Source organism: Maniola hyperantus, chromosome 13, assembly GCF_902806685.2.
Source record: "Maniola hyperantus chromosome 13, iAphHyp1.2, whole genome shotgun sequence".
Taxonomy (NCBI): domain Eukaryota; kingdom Metazoa; phylum Arthropoda; class Insecta; order Lepidoptera; family Nymphalidae; genus Maniola; species Maniola hyperantus.
In genome coordinates this window covers 10,640,066-10,665,157 of record NC_048548.1, presented here as the reverse complement: position 1 = coordinate 10,665,157, position 25,092 = coordinate 10,640,066, and the positions used below count along the sequence as shown (strand labels likewise).

The following is a 25,092-nucleotide window of genomic DNA, read 5'->3' as shown; positions in this document are numbered from 1 at the left end:
CCAGTGCATTTGATGATTCCAGAGTGCTTGTAAAAGTTTTATTGAATAAAAATTATTTTGTTTTTTTTAAATTGGCAATAGCAGGTCCAGCGTGCTTATATTAGTAGAGGCCAATGTTCAACACACACTGGTGAAAGTGAAATTCGTAACTGGATAAAAAGACAAAAAACGTCCCAGACGGGAATAAAAACACAATGGCAACTGGGCGGTGCGCCCGAGCCGACGACAACCGTGAAAATTAAGTTAGCTTTTTCAAGCGGCATTTCAGATGATTCAACTGACTATATAGGGTGATATAATGCCAGTAGTCAGTAAGGCGGAACAGGAGTAAGTAGTGTATGAAATGGGTGCAGAGTAGAGATGATTAAAGCATGAGTGTGAGGCTAAAAACCGAGCCGCAAACGAGGTTGTTGATAATATGAGTTTATTTACAATATTTAACAGCTCAGTACCTACAACCGGAACTCAAATAATTTTCTTTTGATTATTTTGCTAACAAACCAACGTTTTTTTCATATTTTAGAAGCGTGTGAATAAAATGTCATTAAGCCATCTTTTGCTCACAGCCGCTCACTTGGGGTGACCATGATTTTGCGATGACAACGACTCAAAACAACAAGCGTATAACTTTCTAAATGTTCATTAAATATTTTTGAAATCTTGTTCATCATAATATATTCTTGATGTAAAAATATTCGCCACGTGTTTCGGTTTTCGCGTTAACTAAATCTAATGTTGTATATATTTATTTCGTTTTAGATACTGATCGTACTCCAAATTTCACCCTGTATATCGTTCATATCCACGAAGAAAGTGTCTATCATTACGTTGCCGCACTTTTTCTCCGCTGATTGATAGTCTGCCATTATTATTAGACGGCAACTGTAAATTAAAAATCAATAAAAGTGTAAATCAATTTGAATACGCGAAGTGTCTGCGGTTTTATTGACTGGAACAGTTTTGCTTTGCTCTTATTGATTTGTGATTGTATATAAATTACGAAAGCGCGAATTAAATTTTTATTTTATTAGTTATCTATAACTACGCGACAGGTGAAGGTGGCAATCGGGGATGGAACGCCCCAAACATCCACACAGCCCTCGTGCTAACCCGGTGTGGGCGAGCGCGGACGTCCCCCCGCCTCATACCCCTATTGCCATTTCGACCTGTCGCGGACTATATGAAAGCACAGAATAATATTATAATAGTACCTACTAACGACGAAAGCGCAATTTTTTTTTTTATTGTATTAGTTATCGTCTTGGTTTTATGCCTAGCTTGTGATAGGTGTTATGAAATTTGTGTATTATTAATGGTAGATTAATAATTATAACGTTATGCAATCAAAAAAAAAAAATTATAAATCATTATTTTTTAAATTTTACAGCGATTTTATAAAATGCAGCTTTATTATCTGATATACTTGCTATTCTTATAATAATTTACATTTCGGGCTGTAATCCGTAATAGGAAGTGGTTTTCCGTATATCATAACTGTAGGCTTAGTACAAGATTTCACATTTCACCTACTAATGATCCGATCCTAAAAATTTTCTCACTACGTAGGTACCGAGTGTTATCACACTAATACTATAAAGGCGAAAGGTTGTGTGTATGTGTGTGTGTGTATTTGAATGGATTTGGCTAAAATTTGGAATGGAGATAGATCCCTGAATTAACACATATGCTACCTTTTATCCCGGAAAATCAAAGACTCAGAGCATCACAGATCTGGCTGTTTGGCATGCAGATAACTATTATGACGTAGATATCCGCTAAGAAAGATTTTTTTAAATACAATCCCTAAAAAGGTAAAACAGGGGCTTGGGAAATTGTGTAGGTAGGTAATCCACGCGGACGAAATCACGGGCATCAATAGAATATTATTACTTAGGTACTAGCTTATGCAAGTACCTAAGTAATATATATGTAATATTCTATTCATTTCGAACATCGAAATGTAAAATTGTTTAGCATATGCGGTGAACTCTGTCGCAGAGGCGGAGTCCCATTACAGCCACAGACGTCATCGTAGATTTAATACAAAGCCGCGGGTTAGGATTGTCCCTGATTTATTCATTGTTCGCGACTCCGCCTGCTCATACTCAGTGCCGTGTTCCTAGTTCACACTAAACTGTAAAATAACAAGGACTACTGACTAGAGTCCTAACTCCCTGATGTTGACTCCCTGAACTCGATTCCCGGCAGGGGCTTGAAATTTTATAATCTCTGAATTTCTAGTCTGGTATGGTGGGAGGCTTCGGCCGTAGCTAGTTACCACCCTACCGGCAAAGCCGTGCCGCCAAGCGATTTAGCGTTCTGGTACGATGCTGCGTAGGAACCAAAGGTGTATCTATGGATTTAATAAAAACTGTGATACTCCTTCCAGGTTAGGCGTTAGCCCACTTCCATCTTAAACTGCATCATCACTTACCACTAAGGCATTTTGGGCTAATTATTGTTTTCCATGCCTACTAACTATCACTACCCATATGATTAATGCAAAAGTGTGTTGTGTTTGTCTGTTAGTTTGTCCTTCAATCACGCCGCAACAAAGCAACGGATCTCGGAACGGTTAAAGACTTAGAGAATGGCATAGAGGCTACGTTGTGTCCCGGAAAATTTAAGCATTCTCACGGAATTTTAAAAACCTAAATCCACACGGAAGACGTCGCGGGCATTAACTAGTGATAAGTATTATAGATGCAAAATATGTATGTTAATCTCCGTTTAATCGATTTTCAAGATATTTGGTGCAGCTATATATTATGTAGTTTGCATCTTCGAGTCGGGCATAGACAGCTTTTTATCCCAAAAAATAAAAAAAATCCCACAGAAACTACGCGGGCGAAGTCGCAGACATCCGCTATTTACAAATGAATCATACATTATGTCCATACTGTCGATAGATTTCACCGTCCTTTGAGCAAATTAAATACCATAGTTCATAGAGGGACCACCCTGCAGGTGCGAAGACAATCCGCGCCCATTGTTACGCCATTTTGATTTATATCGCGCTATTCATTTATCGCTAAATAATTTATAGACCCGCTTTTCTCAGTGCTTTATGGGAGAAATCTATAAAATTGTAAATTCATGTTTCCTTTGCTTAACAAACATGATTATATTTATTTTAAAAGTAGTAGACGACGCCAGCATGGATTTAAGTAGTTTAAAAATCTCGTAAAAAGTAGCCTATGTCTGAGTTTAAAAGCTGCGTCTGTATTTATCATAACGAGTTATCATACTAAACAAACCATAATATTGTTTTTCGGGATAAAAAACTATATAGGATAGTTTTTATCCCGAAAAACAATATGGTTGTTGTGCATGTTAACCTGAAGTAGGTAAGTATAGTCCGTATAGTAGTCTCAGCGTGAAGCATGCACAGGTGGACAGACAGACAAAAATTAATAAATACTGTTCCCACATGACACCGGTCAAGTCCGAGTCGGACTCGCATACGAAGGGTTCCGTACCATCGTAAAAGAAATAACATTATTTTTTTATTTTCATGGTGGACTTCTTTAATTATTTGTTGTTATAGCGGCAATGAAATTACACATTCTGTGAAAACTTCGACTCTCTACCTATTACGTTTCACAATATGCAGCCCGCTGACAGACAAACGGACGGACGGACGGACGGACAGCGGAGGCTTAGTAATAAGGCTTTTTATTGTGGTTTATGATTTCCTGGTAGGTAATTTGTTTTAGATAAATAATTATTTTAACACGAAATAATGTTATTTTAATAATAATATAAATCATAAAATACGGGATTATAGTTCTAAACGACGGCTACCCTTTAGTATAATTTTATAGGTGAAATTGAACAACACTTAAACATAATATTAAATGTATGGTAATAAAATCGATGAAAGCGCATTTGTAATAGAGAATTTACAATTGTCTATTTTATGCTAGTCATAAACTTCATTTGAAATGCGAGGTAGGTAAATGTTCCGTTTTGGTTTCTATGGAGAATATGCTTTAGAAGTGACAAGCCTAACCTTAAATTCCTGAAATGCATTTACATGCATGTCGGAAGAGGCATTCAACACCTAAATAAAGCCAAGAGCCTAACGGCTTGCATTTGGAATAGAATAGAACTAATTATTTTATGGAAATCTATATTACTTATATTCAATTTCCACTAAATACATTTACTAAAGGGAAATAACTTAGACGTACTATTAACTCAAGACACGCAATTGTTTCTGGTATTGGTAATCTTTACATTTGTTAGAATTAATAATGACATCGTGAAACTTAATGGACTTACAACAGTATATTGACAGTTTCAGCACTATCTTATGGCCCCGTTAAGTCAACGCTTTGTCGCTCGAGATAAAACAACTATTTTAGATAAACAATAAAATTTCTAGTTGACAGAATTGAAGGAACGAAAATAGTGCACGAAATTGTATTCTGGGATTTTGATACAACAAAATAGTATTTGATGTTGAAAATTGCAATAAAGCACATGAAAAATACATCGATAAGTTATCCACACTTAGCTAATAAATACCTACAGATCCAAAAGTGTGTGATTGTTTATTTTCGTTTGTTTTCCTTTTCTTTGGTGCTAAAATTTTTCAAGCAATTTTAATGATTTTTTTTTCTAAAAGCTTCACTACTTGTAGAAGGAAATATGATGCTTTTATCTCGGAAAACAATAAACTTCACAATTAATTTAACATCACATTTCTAAAATTTCAAGGTTTATCATTCCATTCATTAATAACGTAATTTTTTAAGATAATAAAGTAAGGCACGTGAAGTAGATTGGAATAAACAGGTAAGAATATTTTAACTAAGTAACTAAATTAAACTAACATTGTACTTACTTAACGTAATTTAGAGCAGATTCCAATTATAATAATGCTTTTGTTGCATACTAAGTAGGTAAGTAAATCTTGACACCTGCACAATTATGTGAAAATCTGATTTCCTAAATGTACCGTTCGCGTTGGTAATAGTGCGAGATGGAACAAAATGATTACATTTACATACTTTCTTTTTAAACAAAGAAAGGCTTTTAGCCGAAAATAAGGGCAAGTTATATTTTGCTCCAGAATGATGTGACTCAGAACAGGAAATTTCTTATGGTCGATTTTTAGCTACGGCTTCCCCGTAAAATTTATAATACGACGATAGTATAAATATCTAATCGAAGAAAATCATAAAATGAAATGAAATGCAGTTGTTCTTTTTAAAAAACAAAATGTTACAGTAATCAGTAGATATGCAATAGATACATAAACAATGTAACCAATTAATCTTTAATGTAATGTAAAACCTTGTGGGCTGCATAATGCCTTGTAATATATTATTGATGGTCTCTTATTCAAGAAAAGAAGTAAGCTAGGTACCATTAAAATTAGTTTTTTGATAAATCAATCTAGAACTGTTTTGATAATATTTAAACAATAATAAAAATATACACTAGACAATACGTTCCATCTGCCCATTGAACTGTGAATATTATATTAAGCATCGTAGAACATGAATACGGCACGTAATAACAAACCTTAGCTGCTACAAACGCCGGCAATCAATTTACAAGTCAAATCTACGAGAAAACTCACACGCAATGTCGGTTATATAAAAAAAATTCATCCGACTGTTTCCAGCTCATTCATCAAAATTATGAGCATTTAACACGCCTTACGATGTTAAACATCAGTTCTGTTCACTGTCGAATTAATGCAGATTTAAATTGCGAACAAATCTGCAATTTGTACTGATTTATCTAACTCTATGATTATTTGATTTTAATTATCTGCGTTATCCACAGTAAGTAATTTTATTTTGTTAAGCTATCATTTTGAATTAGTTGATCTTTGATAGACTACTTTAAATTTTAACATTTTATTTTTACACTAGCTGATGCCCGCGACTTCGTACGCGTGGAATTAGATTTTTTAAAAATCCCGTGGGAACTCTTTGATTTTCCGGGATAAAAAGTAGCATATGTCACTCTCCAGGTCTTTATCTATACCCATGCAAAAAATCACGTCAATCCGTTGCACCATTGCGACGTGATTGAAGGACAAACCAACAAACCAACAAACAAACACACTTTCGCATTTATATAAGGTTACGGATTTTGGCAATGCATTTCGAATTTGAATTTTTCCGGTATTTAGATAGGTAGGTACACAGAGATTTAGTTCGTAGCGTAATTGTGTTGTATTATAATATGTATTATATAGTGCCCGTGAATCTTTTAGCAGTTACGTGAAGTTGGCTAATTTTTGCGCAAGTGAATTTTAGGTGTCAAAGGGGAGCTGTGCAAGATCACACATAGACTTTAAAGACTGTTACTATGTGTAAAACTAAATACTTTGTAACTATGTTCACTCAGCCCAAAAAGTTTCAAGTACTGGCCCTATATACGCAGGTAATAATGAATGGATGGTTGAATTGTCATCTGTATGACTAAGGTTACTTTTATATACAACGTTAGTTTTAGTGTAAGCAAAAAACCGAAACTCGTGTCGAATATTTTTACATAAAGAATAGGTACATACACAAAAATATTTATTTAAAATTTACAGCTTGTTGTGTTGAGTCGTTGTCCTAGCAAAAACATGGTCATCCTAACTGAGTGGTTGTGAGCAAAAGGGACGGCTGACGTCGTACGTGCGCACTGCCGCTTGCACGGCTCGAATCAGCTATTACTTGCGTTCATTCAACTAGGTGTCCAAACTCGAAAAATTTTAAAGTATTTTTCGTTAAAAACATAATACGGAGTAAAATGATTGCAATCGATTCTGTTACTGAATCTAAACAAACTACTTTTAGGTTTTGCTTATAATAAAACTAACGTTGTATAAAAATTCTATAAACAGACGTTATCAGTTTGTAGTTACTTGCTAAAACAGCTGATAAAGAACTATGTCAAACTTTCATAATTTTAAATGTCGATATTTAAAAAGTAACAAAAATTGATTAAACGGAAATTATTTAGATATTGATGATGCGATTTTAATTTATGCTAATCAAGTTGTAGCAAATAAAAAAGTAATTAAAACTAACACAGACATAATTAATAATAATTATTCACAAGAAGAAAAGTACAACTCTATCCGTCGCATCTCATGAATACTAAATAGGGGCGTCTTGGAAGCATATTGAAAATAAAATCGATGTTAGATCGATGATCGTAATTATTGATGATTTAACAAGCCGCAGTGCAATTCGCAAGATAAATTATTATGATCAGCAAGTATCCCTAGTAAGAGAATTTAAAATTTTCGAAACAAACTTTAATATCGAGTTCTTCCACATTTTATCCAGGCAAATAAATAATGGTAGAACGAATAGAATAAATATAATATTATTTTTTTGATAATAATGTAAAAGTTTACTTGAATAGATTTTTTTAAATAAACTTTTACAAGTGTTTCGAGTGTACCAAGTATGTACTTAGATGTATGTGAATGTATTTGTGTTACTCGTTGTAATTTTTCACAATACCAAAGAATAACTATTTGAATTGAGTGATTAAACAGCAAATTGCAAAAAAAGTCAGAAAAAAATGTTTAATTATTTATTTATTTACTAAATTGAACTCAATATTTTTTTAAATCTCGAGGGAACGTGATTTTTTGAGACAATAGATACGAGTAAGTAGCATTGTTCGTCTCCAGTATGACAGCTATTTCTGTACAAAATATCACCAGAATGGATTTAACAGATAAGACCGTGAAAACGTGACACTACCTTAGTATTTATTTTAACGTACTGATACAAAAAACAAAAGTTTTCGAGATGTGCAAACTCATACTAGAGGTACAAACAGATGCAGTAGGAACGTGATGCTATGAGGGACGGATTAATACGAGATTATAATGTAATTGGCAGGTAATTTCACCGACTAGAACGAACTTAAAGAATAACATGATCAGCGTGTATCGATATCTAAATGATTGAAATAGTTTGTAATTACTACCTTCATTGAGCAAGTAAATAGTTTCGTCTTATTGAAACGAATATTTTTCAATAAGATTTTTCCCTGCACGCGAAAAACAAGCTAAATGTGTTTGTGTTGCATTTACGATTACCAATATCTTCTAGTATGTATGTTTAGGTAGGTATCGTAGATCATATTTTTGGCGATGACAATTTATGAAATAGTTTCTGCGAGTGTTTAAGTCGTATCGGTATAAGTAGGTACACTTTAATGTGTGCGTTTGCGAGCGGTTGCTCGCGACTGATTGGTCCCAATGCACGCACACTTACGCAATGTCCATGTAAACGACGTAATCACAAGTAAAGTTCACTCGTCTTCATGAATTGTAAAAACTGTATCCCAAACGTATGTAATCAATCATTAATGACACGTAGATGTAATGATAACGCCACAGTTTATAATATTATTAGGTCTTAAACCGCTTACCGAAAAGGTGTAGAATGTAAGTGCCAAGTACTGCCAAGCTTACTTGAGTATACCTAGCTTCAAGGCAAGAGTGAATTGTCATAATTTAGGCAAGCGCGCTCCAAAGAAGTACGAGCCTATCTCACCATTTTTTTAAAGAATATTAGCCATGTTAAATGACTAATATTCCCCTTTCCTCTCTAACTAAGCGTCAGGCTTGTGCTAGGAGTAGGTACGACAATTATAATGCAACCCCGCCCGGGTTTGAAACGTTTCGGTTTTCAGTCCACTCGTTGAGCTATTGAGGCTCTGAATTAAAAGACCATTTACATTACGTTGATTTATTCGGAAGTTTCGATAAAACTTGTTTGAAATAGATAAAATTGACTTATTATGACTTCATCTATCAAACTCTTAAGCCGCGTAGCGTGCGTGTAATCGCATTTAAATTTATGCATATAACGACACCAGAAACAGTAATTTGTGTTATTATATGCACAGACATTTCACATGTCCACTTTTAGCCGTGACTTTATGATTGATGTACTTACTTGGAATAAAAAGCTATTACAACTGAATAGGTATAAATTATCATCAAAATCATACCTAACTATATTGACCAAGGAGCTCATGTGTGTAGTAATGTGGCTCTATCTTAATAATTATCACTGTTCCAAAGAATAAAGATTAACAAATATTTCTTTCTGCCGTCTGGGATGTCATTCTATAATTTTATTAGTATGTTTCAACTACAAAAACAATCTAAAATAATTAAAAAATATCACGATACGTAGCGTTTTTTTTTAAATTTAAAAAGTCTTTCTCTGCGTTGTATTCCTCAATGCCGAGGGTCATGATCCTTCTCTATTTATCCACTGACTGATTTTCGTCATTTTGGCGCTGACAGCAATTAGCAGCTGTGAGCGTATTGTGAGCATACCGTAGGCATATCTTCTCCTTACAGTGCGAGAAGGCTCTCTTGGCACTTGGATGACATTGGCAGGGGGGCGCTGTTGGAGAGCAAAGGCTTAGACTATTCAAACAAGAACAAAGGGGAGACTTGACGGCAACGTTAATTCCGATTTTCGCCACGCGCCAAGATAGCCATGTCGCACTGTATCTTAAATGTTAGCGATGAGACATCTGCCAACATAGTGTCAACACCTTGTCAACACGAATACCATTTGACACGATGTGTCAAATGGTATTCGTGTATCGTGGTATTCGTGATGTGTTTCAGCGTAGGTACCTACTTGTATTGTCCAATATTATCCCAAGAAAAACACTATAATAATGTTTTTATAATAGAATAATGTTTTTCTTGGGATAATATTTTTAAGTTTTATATTTTAAAGTGTAAAATCTGCCTAGTTAAACGAAGCATTATGTTAATGTAAGATTTTAGGTAGTCGTAACTAACCTACAATACCTACAACTGCCACAAATATAATGAAAGAAAAATGAAAGTAATAACAACCATATTATATTTAGATCTCGCTAGCTCTCCACCTATTTTACTATTTTCCTTTTTGTTTTTCCTGTTTTCTCACGCGTGAATAACTTGACATGCAAATTGTTAAATTAAGGCAATTTAGAATATTTGGTAGTAGAACCATGCATAGGATGACAGTAATTGGAGTGTGAATTGCCCTTTATTAGTACCTACCTATGTTTTAACCGCAATCCGTAAACCTCAAACCGATATTTTTGCAAATTTGAAGAAAGTTATTTATTTACTGTTCGGCGGCGTATACTTCCCTAAGAACGCGACACTACAGGTCCTTCGCCTTCCTCATCCATCCACTTCCCGCCACTTCTTAAGGTTATCATTCCAGCGGGTTAGAGAGCATCCTGTACGCATTGCCGGTACGCGATCTCCACCCCAGAATACGTCTGGCCCAGCGACAGACATGGCCTACCCATTGCCACTTCAGTTTGCTAATCCTTTGCTAGCTAGCTTATACCCACAACTTCGTGCGCGTGGACTAGAGAAATTTCAAACACCTATTTTACCCCCTTAGGGGTTGAATTTTCAAAGATACTTTCTTAGTCTACGTCATAATTATAGTATGCACTATGCATGTCCCGCCCGATCAGCCCGATCCGACCAGTAGTTTCAGCTTTTCCTTTTATATGTTTACCGTCCTCAATGCTAAATTCCACTGCTATTAAAAGTCGGCACTCATTAAACATCTTATTTATTCATATAGTTTATGCGATCACTAGTCGGCGCCTATGGGTACGCCCACCTGCAATATTCCCGCGGGAACTACTTAATTGACCGGGATAAATAAATCCCGTTTCCGTCTCCTTTAAACTTGCTGTATGGAGGCTCTCATTAGATTAATCCTTTTTAATAGCACTTCCCCTCGGTTTCAGTTAATATAATATTAGAGATGCAGTCAATTTTCTCACGGAGAGATCCATACAAAGCTCTTACTGAACTAATCAAATATTTTTTTTAGAAACCTAGTGCTAATATTTTGGTCTAAGCATGGCATAAGAGGCTAAGATGGATTGCTAAATAGGAAGTTTGGTTATCATTGGCCGCGTGAATGAAATATCCTAACAGAATCATCTAATCTTATTTTATCATCATTATTTAACCCATCGCCGGTAAGCTACTGAGCATGGGTTTCTTTTTAGAATGAGAAGGGTTAGGCATAGGCCACGCTGGTCAAGCGCAGACTGACATTGCTGGAGTAAACTTTGAGATTGTTATGCAAATATATGCAGATATTCTCACGATGTTTCCTACCAATAAAATAAGTGTAGCTTTATTTAAAAACTAGCTGATGCCCGCGACTTCGTCCGCGTGGATTTAGGTTTTTTAAAATCCCGCGGGAACACTTTGATTTTCTGATTCGGGATGAAAGGGTAGCCTATGTCACTCTCCTGGTCTTTATCTATGCCCATGCAAAAAATCACGTCAATCCGTTGCACCGTTGCGACGTGATTGAAGGACAAACCAACAAACACACTTTCGCATTTATAATAAGGGTACTGATTAGAGGTGTGAAACCGGGCGGTTTTAGATCCATGACACCCCAAATAGGAGGCCGAAATCTTAACCACTAGGATCTCTGCTTTTAAAAATATTATTTTTTAAATATATCCAACCCATAATCGAATCCGGGTTACTAGGAAGCTCACTGACTACACTCCCATTGCTGTGCCACGAAAAGCAGTCGAAAGATCAAAGTTGTAGCTTATGGCAGAGTCTTGAATGAAAACTGGTTGACCTGTACTTTACACCTATAAAACCATTCGATCGGCGTCTGTAATCTTGTATGTTCACCGTATGTAGGTAACGTGCACCACGAAACATGGGAAAGAACCCTTAGCACAAGTTACAGTCTTATCCACTTAAGACTAGCGGAGATTTTAGACAAGACAGTCGTGAAATGTAGCATCACCAAAAGTTGTATAGAAGCAGGCGTTATTTTACGGAAATCCATGATATATACAATGAACCAAAAGCTTAATAATTGGTCGGGGCCAAACGTGCGTCGAGTGTGCATATTGCTTGGCTGGCGGCTGGTTTTTCCTGCATGTTTAGCAGTAGGAGGGCGGGCGGTGCATGTCGCATGCTGTATGTTGCACTTTACAGATTTGATCTGTTTCAGTGGATTATAGCAAATTAAGCTTTTGGTTCATTGTATATCTCCAAAAGTAATTAATTTTTACACCACTGAAACTCCAGAGTCACTCAGTGGGCGATGAATAGACCTATGCTTGGAGTTTACATGATCAATTCAGAAATGAGAAGATTTGTAGGAGAACTAGAGTAATAAGAGTAACCAGAGAAAAACCGATATACCTAAGTTGGTGTCATATGAATAGATATCCCTACTCTGTGTTGGGGTTACAATTAGGTGCTAGAATGGCGATCTCGGAAAGCGCAGCGTTGGAAGATCCCCCACTGGTGGGCAGACGACATCAAACGAGTCGCAAGGAGCCAGACGGCGCAAGACCTTAGCGTGTGGGATGCCAATCCTACACCTTCTTTTCTTTATATTAATTAAGCAGTATTTAAATTACCTAGATGTACTTAGTATAGTAATTTCCTTTTGTAGATATATGGAGAGGGATATTCGCCAAGCAAATAATCTCTGTAAATAAAGATTTTAAAAAAGTCCCAACAAGAGACCTATTATAGTCCAGTGGGCGTCTATCGGTTGATAATAAAGTGCGACAAGGCTATCTTGGCGCGTGGCAAAAATCGGAACTATCGTTGCCGTCAAGTGTCCTCTTTGTTCTTGTTTGAATAGTCTTAGCCTTTGTTCTCCAACAGCACCCCCCTATCAATGTCATTCAAGTGCTAAAAGAGCCTTGTCGCACTGTAATGATGATGATGAAGGCCAGTAAGCATGCTTTGTCGTTAGTCTACGCCGCCGCAAGTATTCGGTAAGTAGGTAAAGTGTTAAAGTACTCACGCCTCGCGCCGCAGTTTATCGCCCAATCTGAAACAGATAACAACACTTAACAATAGCCTTTTTACTGCAAACCAAATCATTTTGAGGCAGGGAATGGGAACGCCCGTTTTAAGTTAATTTACATACCTAATGGTGAATGATTAAATTGTTAGTTAACGTTATAAATTTTGTATAAATAAAGTATACATTTTATACCGCCAGAAATCGAACTCGGGTACCTACTAAGTGGGAGGTACTTACTAAAACCACAGCGGATACCACTGCAACAAAAAAATTACCAGAATAGAGAAAACAAAACTTAACGAAAAAATAGGGCTAAGATTTATACCATAGTGAACTAGAGTGAGGGAACTGGGTGACGAAAAATAGGGCTACTTAAGGACTACCTGCTTCAAAAATATTTTGACAACTGCCAGTGACGTCGTTTTGTTAGAAGGCTTACTGCTACAGAGCATGTGGATGACACCAATAAACTATTCCATTCTTATAGAACTGTTTCTTCCAAATTTTTCTCGAGATATTATGCCTCTTAATACATATATCACAAGCAGTGATAGCCTAGTGGTTAGGACGTCCGCCTTCCGTCCGGAGGTCGGGGGTTCGATCCCAGGCACGCACCTCTAACTTTTCGGAATTATGTGCGTTTTAATTAATTAAATATCACTTGCTTTAACGGAGAAGGAAAACATCGTGAGGAAACCTGCATGCCTGAGAGTTCTCCATAATGTTCTCAAAGGTGTGTGAAGTCTACCAATCCGCACATGGCCAGCGTGGTAGACTATGGCCAAAACCCTTCTCACTCTGAGAGGAGACCCGCGCTATGTCGTGAGCCGGTGATGGGTTGATCATGATGATGATGATGAATACATATATACTTAAAAAAGAACGTAATTTTTTTAAGCGAAAACCGGAGTGATAATATATTTATTGTGTACCAGTAAATCATTCGCAAGTAGTATTTTACGAATTTCTAGTTAAGAAGTTGAAACTTAGACTAAATCGAACTATTGTGATATACTGATGAGATCAATCAATATTGCAATTGTACACAATTATTGCAATACGCCAACCATTCAAAATAAATTGCATTTCACGGTTTAGTTCATATCTGAAATTCTACTTCTCCTAGCGCAGACATTGTAGAAAATATTATCCAAATAAAAGAAAACAATATTCCGAGAAAGCCTAGAATCGAAAGTTAATTACATTAAAAAAAAGTCCTAATTCCCGTTTCAAAACTCACGACAACGATACGATATCGACATGGATAGATGGAATGACTATAAATTAAATTGAAAAAGCTGATATTCTGATTACCCTTACAACCCTTATGGTTTTTTATTATACATGTATTATAATATCTTCATGAAAATTAAGGTTTGAAAATAAATGATAGCTAACCATCAAGTTTTCTTTCTGCTGGTCTTTACTGGCAAGCATAACATTTTGAACTAGCTGTTGATTTAATTACAATTGGATAACTGGATGGAATTTTGACGACTTGAAAGTGTCTTTAATAATAAAAATGTAGTAGGTATTTTAAGTAAAGTTTATTTTGAGTTATGGTTAAAATTATTATAAAATAAAAATACATGTCAATATCGTCACAAGTCAAAAGCCTTTCCGTTCCTAATTTTGTCGCGTAGTGTAAAGAAAATCAACAAATTGGAAGCGCACCGCAATTACTGGCAACGCTTGATGCGTATCCGATATTATAGAGCAACATTAAAATGTCGCCTCAAGTCTAGAATTACTCTAGTCTGCAAAGGCAAATCCAAGTTTTCCACTGTTTAATATTTTTTCTGCAGCCGGTCCTGACAATGTTACATTGTAGTCTGTAAATACCTACACTGGAGTCTGTGTAAGTTTAATAAGTTCTAACACAAAAAATGTTTCTACAGTAATTGTCCGTTGTAGACTTTGAAACTATTGAACTGATGTGCCCCAAACCAGTTTAAATAGAAAGACAATAATGTAATAAATGGATTGACGCTGGTTCCCTGGGAACGGGGACGGGCGCTAATGTGGGACGCAACTTGCGTTGACACATTGGCCCCGTGTCATATCAGGAAGACAGCATCAAGACCGGGAGCCGCAGCAGAAACAGCTGAAAACGGCAAGCGGCGCAAGTATGCCTCTCTTATAGAGAGTTACATTTTTGTGCCGTTTGCCGTGGAGACCCTGGGGCCATGGAGTCTTAGTGCTAAAAAAATTTTACGAGACATTTCACCGCGATTAATAGCCTCATCTGGTGACAGAAAGGCTGGCTCATTTTTTGCGCAACGGATCAGCCTGGCTGTCCAGCGCGGAAATGCAGCCAGTATTCTTGGCACCATTCCACGCGCATGATTTATATAGTAATTAGATAAGGCTAGCTTTAAGTTTTATTGTAATAATAAATAGATAGAAATAAATATAAAATGATTTTGGGGTTGTTTTTTCAGCGTAGTGGCACATGCTGGGTATCCGCTAATCTAAATATATAAAAGGAAAAAAGGTGACTGACTGACTGATGTATCAACACACAGCTCAAACTACTGGACGGATAGGACTAAAATTTGGCATGAATATGGCTAGTATGACGTAGACATCCGATAAGAAAGGATTTTTAAAAATTCCACTTTCTTACTTACTAATAGGTACTTATTCATTATATGCCGTTATACTTTATTAGTGAACTACCGCTGTTATAAAATATTCTCTTTTACCTTCAATGAGGTTGTCTTATTCCCATTAACACGTTGCGTAACAATGTCAGCAGCGCTATCTCCCAAACACTATCAATTACTTTAATAACTAAATTGACTCAATAGAAAAAATTATAAACCGATCGTCAGCCACATAATAGGTACGATACGTCATGTTACGTCCAACGGCGGTATGTCGTTTTTTATTTACGTAATAAAGAAAATGAAATTGATCGTGAAATTGGTAAGAGTAGTAAATAGTATGCAACAAGATTTTAATGGTGTTATAATGATTGCACTTGAAGACATTTATTAGATACCTACATGTCAATTTTATAACGCTATTAGATAGACACAAAATATTTTCCTATAGAGTCATAAATTTTATGGGACTTTATTACTTTCATTTATCACATGGTTGTATTGTGAAAATAGCAAAGTTAAATTTATAACTTATATTATAATTTACATTTAATCTATTTTTAATTAAATTAAATCTACCAATATTATAAATGTGTGTTTTTGTTGGTTTATCCTTTAATCACGCAATCGAATCGTCTCAGTAATGGACATTGTTAAAAATCTGGTCTTAGTCTGGCATTAGTCTACTTTTTATCTAGAGAAATAAAATAGTTTCCACGGGATTTTTATCAACCTACGTGGTTTATATCTACGTGGATGAAGTCGTGTGAATTATTTAGTATTAATAAATCAACACACATATAACAACAAATAAACATACCATCGAATTAAGAACCTCCTCCTTTTTTTGAAATATCTAAGTTGGTTAAAAATATAGGTAATTATATAGTAAAAATATAATATGTATGTATAAGTACGGTGTGGTGTGAATTCTACATTACAAAGTAATTATAATTGGATGCATATGAACCGGCAATTCACACACGATTTCATAACACGTATGAGTATGAAGATAAATCTGTGAAGTCACAGGAAGTTATTAACATTAAATAAGTTGCATTAATCATAGCAAGGAGTTATAATTTCTAGTGTTAAAAATAGCAAGCGGCCTCATGAAAAACTGTTTACAACGCATCTGAGTGATGTGTCCGGTGGATCGCACAAGTGAAAGTACTCTCACGGTAGTGTACATTTGATTTAGTAGCATGCTGCAATATGAGAGTTACTTCAGTGAGTGAAGTCGGAATAGTATAAATAAGTAATGTAATAAGTTACAGCCTATTAAAGTCCTAAAGCTGAGTCAAGGCTTTCACCCTCGGAGATTATTTTAGTTATAAAATAATTTCACATAATATTATAGCTTAATAATTATTCAGGTTTACGGCAGGTGAAAGTCTGAAAATTTCATTGATTAGGTAGGTACACATTCGATAATTTAATCTCATTTCTGATTTAATCACGGAGAGACACTCTCCATAACCCGCTGAGTGACTTTGAGCTTTAACAAAATATGTCATTTCTTTATAGACACTTCAAAACTGACAGACTTTCCTACAAACTTCAAACCCCTATTTTACCCCTTTAGGGGTTGCATTTTGAAGAATCCTTTCTTAGCGGACGCCTACGTTATAATAGCTATCTGCATGCCGAATTTCAGCGTGATCTGTCCAGTAGTTTGAGTTGTGCATTGATAGATCAGTCAGTCAGTCAGTCAGTCAGGACTTTGAATTTTATATATATAGATTAGTAAGCAGCCCGCAAAATTTTTCATTCAGAATGACCCGTCTATTACGCAGCAGTACCTACACAGAGATTAATAAAGTCAAAAGTCAAAACGTTTATTCAAAGTAGGTAAAAAAATACGCTTTTTGATAGTCGGTTTGCATTTGTAAGATGATGATATAGTGGTGATAATTTTTACGCGAACTTAAAACTAAAGCTACAAGGGTTCCAAACGCGCCCAGGTCTGAGAAGAGCCCACAACAAACTCAGTATAATAATAAGTTTCAATGTTAAATTTTAACTGAAAATTCTATACAACACATTTTTATAGGTTTTAAAGGAGTTATATATAACTCTACAGACATAAGGAAATAAATATCAATAAGTATTTAATTTTGCACACGCATTGAGTAAATCATACTGCACTTCAAATTAAGTAATTAACAGGTTACGGCTTTAATTAATAATTAATTACTAATACGGAAACTGTAGGTCACGTTAACTATAAAATATAACTTTTGTGCACGGATTCAGTTAAATGCTCATATTGGGAGAGTTTATAAAACAATAATGATACAATCAATAACCATCATCATCATGATCAACCCATCGCCGCCGGCTCATTGCAGAGCACGGGTCTCCTCTCAGAGTGAGAAGGGTTTTGGGCATAGTTTACCACGCTGGCCATGTGCGGATTGGTAGACTTCACACATCTTTGAGAACATTATGGAGAACTCTCAGGTATGCAGGTATCCTCACGATGTTTTCGTTCACCGATAAAGCAAGTGATATTTAATATATTAAAACGCACATAACCCCGAAAAGTTAGAGGTGCGTGCCCAGGATTGAACTCCTGACCTCCGATTAGAAGGCAGACGACCTAACCACTAGACTATCACAACAATAATGATCAACTAAAAATTCTTGGAAACTTCGTGGCTAGTCAAAACTTTTGGTATTTAAATTCTACATCTCAGAAAATGTAGTACTTACTTATTAAATTATTAAGAAGGGTAGATAGAAGCTATAACATTGGTCCTTATTTTTTTGTAAGAAGTATACTGATTCACTGTATGGTAAAAGATGAGTTAAAAGGCATCTTCTATGCAGGTACACTCCGCTTTGGTAAGCTGCATCATCACTCTTGGTATGATTGCAGTCAAGCGCAAGCTCATGAGTTAAACAAAAATGAAAACTTTAGAAGCTATGAAAATGACCCGCTAGGAGCGCAATTGATTTTCTTATACAGTGTTTTGGTGTGATTACAGTCAAGTGCAAGTCTACGTACTTTTTGACTTTGGAAACCATAAAAATAACCCGCCAGGGGCTCTATTTTTTCACCTAATATTTGGTGTAACTGCAATCAAGCGTAAGCCTATATGTATATTATATTTTAGTTAAAAAGAAAAAAACTTTGAAAACTTGAAAACTTTGGAAGCTATGACAATGACACGAAAGGGGCGCCATTTATTTTCTTCTGCTATTTGGTGTGTAGCAGTCAAGCGCAAGCCCGTGTAATAAAAAAAAAATTAAAAGCTATAAAAATGTCAAGCTGGAGGCGCTATTTATAAATATTATACACGGCTATTCTTCTCGCCAAAGGTAGACACCAGGAAGTTGCAAGCAGATCCAATGCCAAATTTTATGCATTGTAAATCCATTGTCAATGTTGAAGATTCGTAACGGCATTGTATTTTGTTTGTTGTAAATTGGTTTTATCATATTTTCCTCCCTGCGACTACATTAGGTTTTAAAGAATTAAACAATTGCATCTTTAAGTATTTACATAAAAGAAGATAGGCATGTATGAAACTCAAAAATATTGTCAGTCATTGAGGAAACCTGTATGGCTGAGAGTTATCAACATAAGTGAAGTCTTTCAATCCGCACTTAGCCAGCGCGTGGTAGACTACGGCCAAACCCTTCTTATTCTGAGAGGCCCGTACTCAGTAGTGGGCCGACGGTGGGTTGATCATGATAATGATGAAGATGATGGTACTAGTTACTAGTACTATTCATCATAATAGCATTTTAGTTCCCATTTTGATTTCCGTACCACAGTCGTATTTTTTCTTTGGGATTTTATTGGCTCTGTTCGACCGTAACGACACGGTATCACGTAGAAACCTACTAGATGGGATGGATCATGATTCATGATGAAGTCATAGTATCTATCATAGCATTTCGTCAAAATTAATCGTCGTTAGGTTGAGAAAGCTACATAAACGAAAAATGACAAATTACATTCTCAATTATTGCATATACGTGCAAACTGTGGAACCAACTCCCATCGGCGGTGTTCCCACTAGATTATAACATGGGGTTATTCAAGGGGCGGACCAACAAATTCCTAAAAGGCCGGCAACGCATCGGCGGCTCCTCTGGTGCTGCAAATGTTCATGGGCGGCGGTAATCACTTAACATCAGGTGACCCGCCTGCTCGCTTGCTCGCTATATCTATTAAAAAAAAAAAAAAAAAAATATTATTATTATTATTCTCCTTACATGCAACAGTGTAACAAGCATATTATTATTAATAGCGCCAACTCCTAGAGCCGTGTAGATGCCGCTATTAAAAAATGTTCTAGCGAGTATAGCCTGGAGGCTCTATTACCCACACAATTACATGGACACGCAGTTTTTAGAAACAACCTATAAGGGATAGGCTACATTAGTTTTAATTGTCTTTAGAAAACTAGATTTCAAAGACGTGTGACTTCTACAAAAGCAAGTAGGAAGGTACCTACCTACTATATTCTAAATAGTATTTGAATAGAACTTTTTTTATTCAAATTAACTTTAACAAAATACTTTCGTATTAATAAGTGAATCTATACGTCCATTGATTCGGAATCCAGAAAGGATTTTTTTTGTACACATAGGTAGGTATAAGTTCCAACTTTCACCAGTCATCATGATCAACCCATCGCCGGCTCAATACAGAGCACGGGTCTCCTCGCAGAGTGAGAAGGGTTTTGGTCATAGTCTACCACGCTGACATAGACATAGACTTTACACACCTTTGAGAACATTATGGAGAACTCTCAGGCATGCAGGTTTCCTCACGATGTTTTCCTTCACCATTAAAGCAAGTGATATTTTAATTACTTAAAAACGCACATAACTCCGAAAATTTAGAGGTGCGTGCCCGGGATCGAACCCCCGACCTCCGATTGAAAGGTGGACGTTCTAACCACTAGGCTACCACGGCTTGATCCACTAGGCTACCACGGTTTTCACCAGTAGAAAGCGTTAATTCCTAATTGACATTTTATTTCAAAAAATTAGAGATCCCTATGAAAATTAGCTAGCTCTACCCGGAAACTAGGTCAGGTCGCTAGTTACTCATAAACTCATGCGCGGGGAAGCGGGATTCTCTGAAGCAAGGCCAGAAATCATCGAACCTGCTTTCACAAGCTAAAGTACTTCAGTACACAAATATTCCTAGATAACACAAGAGATCTTTGAAAGTTATCAGCTCCTCTAATTCGCATACCTTCAGAACATTCGTGGTAATCTGATTACCTAAGGATTACCTACATGATTTATAAAACAATTTCTGCATGCATGATACGTGGTTCTCAGTGGCGGTCAAGTTTATTAAATAAATGACTGTGCGGCAAATTACAAGTATACTATCAATCAACCACTAAGTATTTATGGTCGTTGCTATACTTGTATGTTTATCGAGCAATATCACTAATACAATATGAATGATGGTCTTAATATAGTCGTTTATTTAAAACAAATTTAATAAAAAACCGGCCAAGTGCAAGTCAGACCCGCGCACCGAGGGTTCCGTATTACAGTTGTATTTTTTCGACGTTTTGTACGATAAATCAAAAACTAATTAACTATCATGTAATACCCTACTTGGTATAGTAATCTTACTTTGAAAGTTAAAAACACTAATTAATTGTTCATGAAGATTGAAGACATTTTAATTTTTTTTGTGATGTAACCACAAATTCACGGTTTTTGGATTTTTTTCTTTACGTGTGCTATAAGACCTACCTACCTGCCAAATCTTATGATTGTAGGTCAACGGGAAGTACCCTAAAGGTTTCTTGACAGACACGACAGACAAATAGACAACGAAATGATCCTATCTATGCCTAAGGGTCACTTCGTTGTCTATCTGTCTGTCTGTCATGTCTGTTTTAAATTCTACTATACCGAGGTACTATTTCTTTCAGTTATAACACTTATAACTCATCGTTGAGGCATGTTTTAATCTTATTCGTAAATCGTAAAAAACATGGAAAAACAAACTTTTAAACCTCATTAAAAGTAAAAGGGTGACGTATCTTAGACATCAACGCGTATACCAGATCTATCAACTTATCTATTGCGTTATTATCCGCAGCGTTCTTCTATAACAAGTGTCTATGACCATACATAGGCATACAAGTATTATAAACTAGCAACCTGATTATCCTTAGTCCTTCCTTTGATTTGTGATTTGCGCCTTGTATGGTACATGGTTTACGTTGCAAAGGTTATGTAAAAATAAGAAGGAATAGCTTAGCCCTTCTGTCTTAATCTAACATAAGTGGTCCTGTCAGAACAATGACCAGCCCCTAATTGTGTAAGAATAATGATTTCCTCGTTATCGTAATCGTCAACAAAATCTGCCCTTTGATTGGCTGTGAAATAATGTAAACAGCGAATGGCAGAATTGGTTGACGATTACGATAACGATGAATACGTTTTTCTTACACAATCACGGGGCTAGATAACAGAAGTAAAGTATTTTCTCGTGGGCCTATAAAATATTTTTTTCAGAGTATTTTCAGCATACAAGTTAGCCGTATAAAGGTAACAGACAACCATACTTTCGCATTTATGATTTTAATGAGGATTAGGATGTCCTATTCTATCCTTAACCACAAAAAATTTAGACACGGTTTAAACAAACGTTAAAACTGTTTAGTTAGTGTCTTAGTCCATTCAAACGAACGTGTTTAACGTTAGTTTAAAGTTTTTTGTTTAAGTTTAAGTTTTTGTTTGGAGACCATTTTTGCTGCCCTGCCAATAAATAAATTCTAAATAATCTTTTGTTTTAGGATCAGGATCATTAACAGAAAGCAGCAGAATTTCCTTCGATTCATCTCTCTGTAAGGCTTTAAAGGAAGACAGTCAATCACGTCACTCATTAGTTCGGGACTAACTCACTAATAGGTTCTTAATTGGACATAACATTTCTTCAGGCAATAACTCGTTAACAAAGGAAATGGATGGGCTTAATTATTACCAAAGAGAAGCGCCGTGCTACCGAACCTACCTTTGCCAGGGGCTATTCTACTAATCTGTCACTTTATTAGGTAGGCCGAACCCCACAAATCAAGAGTGAATAGGCACCTTTTAGAAAAGGGCGCTCCACATTAGACTGCATCATCCCAACTATCATATTATTTTGATGACCTCCCTGGCGCAGTGATAAGCGCTGTGGTCTTGTTTGGAAGGTCCCGGGTTCGATTCCCGGCAGGGGTTTGGAATTTAACAATTTCCAAATTTCTGGTTTGGACTGGTGGGAGGTTTCGGCCGTGGCTATTTACCACCCTACCTACCAGCAAAGCCGAACCGCCAAGCGATAGAGTGTTCCGGTACGATGCCGTGTAGAAACCAAAGGGGGTGGTTAATAAAAACTGCCATACCCCATCCAGCTTAGCCCGCATCCATCTTAGATTACATCATCACTTACTACCAGATGAGATTGCAGTCAAGATAGATTGAAGTGCTAATTTGTATACCTAAAAGTATTACAATACATATGAAAAATTCATAGTTATAAAATGTTAATACAACCATCATCATATTTTTACAACGAAGTGGCGTGTGTTTCCAAATTTGCAGCCAAAATTAAAACACCTACCTGTTACGCGGCCGAAAGTAATGACCATCGGCATTTAGAATGACATTTCATCTTTGTAGAGCGTTGTCTCTGTCACTCATACCTATGACGCTTTGTCGGTTTCAACGACCGAGACAGTACAAACCAACAAACAACTAACCAATAAACCAACAAAGAAACACACTTTCGCATTTATAATAAGGGTACTAATTAGATAGGTATTATAATTATTAATATTACCCGCTAGGCGAAAAACGTTTTTGTAAAAAATAACATCTTCAACAGGTACCTACCAAGTTTGAGCCATTTTGAACTTTGACAATCTCTTGTAATATTAAACTTTTTTAAATCATGTTTCACGACTTTGCTTTGAACGTAAGTGGTTAGAATTCCAAATAAATTTTTCTGTTTAATTTTCTGAGAAATGTTTACCTAATCAATCGTAAACACTAGCGTCGTACCACTTGCACTGAAAAAAAAATCACCCGCTTTTAACCATAAAAAAAAACGCCCAAGTGCGAGTCAGGTTCGCGCACTGAAGGTTCCGTACTACAGTCGTATTTTTTCGACATTTTTCACGATAATTCAAAAACTATGATGCATAAAAATAAATAAAAATCTGTTTTATGATGCACAGATAAAGCCCTTTCATATGATACCCCACTTGATATAGTTATCTTACTTTGAAAATACTTTTTGAAGCCACAATTTAATTTTTTTGTGTGATGTAACCACAAATTCACGGTTTTCAGATTTTTCCCCTAATGTCTGCTATAAGACCTACCTACCTGCCAAGTTTCATGATTCTAGATCAACGGGAAGTACCCTGTAGGTTTCTTGACAGACAGACAGACAGAAAGACAACAAAGTGATCCTATAAGGATTCCGGTTTTCCTTTTGAGGTACGGAACCTAAAAATGACAAACAACAGTGCGGTTTATGAAGTGACATGCAAATATTAACACAGTCGTTGTTTGCATCTGTATAAACAATAAAATTATAGCCGACAAAATAAAGACTAAGCTGGTTGAATACGCCAAATTGCTGCGAAGATGGTCAAACGCAATGCAAATGTAGTATACCGTTAATCTACAGTAGGTACGCGGCAGAAAACTTTTTTTTTTAAAAGAATATTAGCCAAATTGCTGACTAATATTCCCCTTTCCCCTCCAATTAAGCGGTAAATTGAGCTTCCGAAAAAGAATTCGGCTTTGTAGAGCGTTGTCTCTTTCATTCATACCTATGTGACGATTTGTCAATCTCAACGACAGAGACAACGCTCTACGAAACCGCTCTCTTTAAGGTCGATGTATATTATTTTCCGCCGCGTACTGCATATGTTTGTATACCGGACGACAAAAATGACGCTAGCAAAATATAGGAGGTAACTACACGATGCCTTGTGCGTGTGATTAAAATGCGCGGCTCATTTGAAATCATAAAGGAAAAAGAATGCTATTTTAATGACTAAACGAAACTCACAGAGCTGGAAATATCGGAAATCTAAATCATTTGGCTTATAACATAAAATGTACCTCTTATTAATTATTAACATGAATAAATATAAAAAATGAAACTGACTAGAATATCAATGTACAGATCAAACCGATTGGTCTAAAAACTTAAGATTTGCATGTAGGTTTCCACTTCAACTAAGAAAGCATTTTCAGTTAGAAAATCTAAACAGGTGTTTGAAAAATCCACGAAAAATAAGTTGCACAAAAGAGCTAGCAGGTAGTACCTACTTACTTAAATAAAACAGAATATGTGTTAAAGGACCTCAAAACCCATAGGAGCTCGGCATTTTTTTAGCAAAATCTTTTGAGGTTTAAAGTTACTGCAAATGCTAAGAGGAGTCCTTGTTTTAAATGACACCGTGTTTTAAATATTGTATAAGTACTATACTTATACGCGTATTGACAGAAAATCATTGCATGAAGATGCATAGAAGGTATTGCAGCGTAAGACAGGTCTAAAGAGTATAGCGCAAAATACCGATAACGTAGCGTCGATCACGTCATAATCGACATCGTCTCGTCTTTTATAAAAACGCGTGCACTTAACCACTAAACGCAAAAAAACACAG

The 25,092-nt window shown here is 36.0% G+C and overlaps 1 long non-coding RNA gene across 1 annotated transcript in view; it reads right to left on the bottom strand.

Annotated features, from left to right (window-relative positions):
- The window catches only part of LOC138403172 (uncharacterized), a 92,184-nt gene that overhangs the window by 38,834 nt on the left and 28,258 nt on the right, over positions 1–25,092 (bottom strand). The window contains exon 2 of the long non-coding RNA XR_011237470.1: positions 12,822–12,848. This is a non-coding gene — a long non-coding RNA (uncharacterized lncRNA). The remainder of the gene's footprint in view (positions 1–12,821; positions 12,849–25,092) is intronic.